The sequence below is a fragment of the Monomorium pharaonis genome, chromosome 1 (genome assembly GCF_013373865.1).
Source record: "Monomorium pharaonis isolate MP-MQ-018 chromosome 1, ASM1337386v2, whole genome shotgun sequence".
Lineage (NCBI taxonomy): Eukaryota > Metazoa > Arthropoda > Insecta > Hymenoptera > Formicidae > Monomorium > Monomorium pharaonis.
This window is the reverse complement of record NC_050467.1, coordinates 30674896-30676808: the sequence shown is the minus strand read 5'-3', so window position 1 is coordinate 30676808 and position 1913 is coordinate 30674896.

Below are 1913 nucleotides of genomic sequence, written 5' to 3'. Positions count from 1 at the left end.
ATATATATATATATATATATATATATATATATCATAGTTGACATGTTTGCTGAAAAACTTAAGAATACGTTTAATACTCACTCTCCAAAAATTTCTTTATTACGATTGAGCATATGTCGAAGCTCAAGCGGTCCACAGACTTCAAAGATCACGTGACTATTTACAAATAGTATGGGTATATATGACGATACCCTTAAAGCATCCCTTTAGAGCTACGGATCATAGGTTCGAGTTATAGTCGGTTTGTCAAAACGTGAAACCTACACAAATTTTCAACGCGGGTTAAACGAATCTGCGTTTTTTTACATATAATGGAAAATTTCGAACAAGTAGAACGCGAACTCTTAGAACAAGTAAATGGAGTTGCTACATTGAGCGAATTTTTTACATGGCTACAACAATGTGAGGAATGCATCGAACAGCTCGGGGAACGCAATCGTACCAAGCGTCTTCGACTAGCTGTTGGACAGAGACAATCTTTGGTAGCGAGAATCGCGCGACTCGAGGGTGAAAAAACGCGACTGCAAAGACGTTTTATACACGTAGGTGGTAATTACGCGAGCACTAGTGACAATAGCGATAACGCGAGACTTGAGTGGCGTGAAATAAATACTGCGTTCAAGAGCCGTATCTTAACCGGTGTAATAATTAATGTGCATCACATCGAACCACGTCAATTTTTAGAAGAAGCTAAAAACATTGTGCTCGAGCGAGTGCGGGACGCTCTAGAAAGACACAACAGTCTAAAAGTGAACACCGCGTTTAACGGTGAGTTTGTAACAGGTGAAAAACATGCTAATAAAAGCATTACCACGAAAAACAGCGCTCTCTTTAAAACATCGGACTTGGATGAGTGGTATGAGCGGTACATTATCGAGGTTACGTTAGCGAAGCTCGAAGAATTTGAAGAAGGCGATAGTGGATGGGCGCTGTCGCGTATACAAAATTTAACCGTAAACGTGAACAAGTACAATCCTATGCATGCGGGGCATCACGTGACATTACCGCGGCAGATAGCAACAAAACGTGCGGTTGTTAGCGTGAAATCAACAGACTATGCATGCTTCGCGTGGTCGGTGATAGCTGCTCTGTATCCCGCAGAAAAGCATAGTGAAAGAATGACATCGTATCCGCATTATACAAAGATTCTGAATTTCGACGACATTGAGTTTCCAATCGCTCTGAAGGACATTGAAAAATTTGAGAGACTCAACGACATTTCAGTCAACGTCTACGGGATCGAAAAGGATAAAATTCTTCCGCTGCAGCTCTCCAAAGACAAGAAAGAGAAGCACGCCAATCTTCTGTACGTGCAAGATTCGGGCGAAGACAGCATGGGCCACTTTGCATGCATCAGGAATCTGTCCCGCCTAGTGAGCTCGCAAGTGAGCAAACACAATGGAAAAGTATACATTTGTGATCGGTAAGTATACAAGTAATGAAACTCGGATTCTTTTATCTTATAAGTAATAGTAAAAATGAAAAAATCTATTTATTTTGCAGGTGCCTACATTACTTCAATTCCAAGGAAAAGTTGAATGTCCATAGCAAAGACTGTCAACGGATGAATGACTGCGCTATCCGATTGCCTACTGAGGACGACAAGTGGCTGAGCTTTCGCAACGCAAAGAACAAGGAGCAACTTCCCTTCGTCGTTTACGCGGACCTCGAGACTACACTGCGGAAGACGCAACCTGACACGGAGCAAAAATCGTAAATATACCAGCATCACCAGATATTCAGCATCGGATACTACGTGCGATGCTCGTACGACGACGCGTTATCCGTGTATCGGTTTCATCGTGATCCCGATTGCATATCATGGTTCGCGAAACAATTAGAAGAATTGGCGCATAACGTTAAGGCTCGTTTATCCGCTAATGTTCCCATGAACACGTTGTCGAAGGAACAGT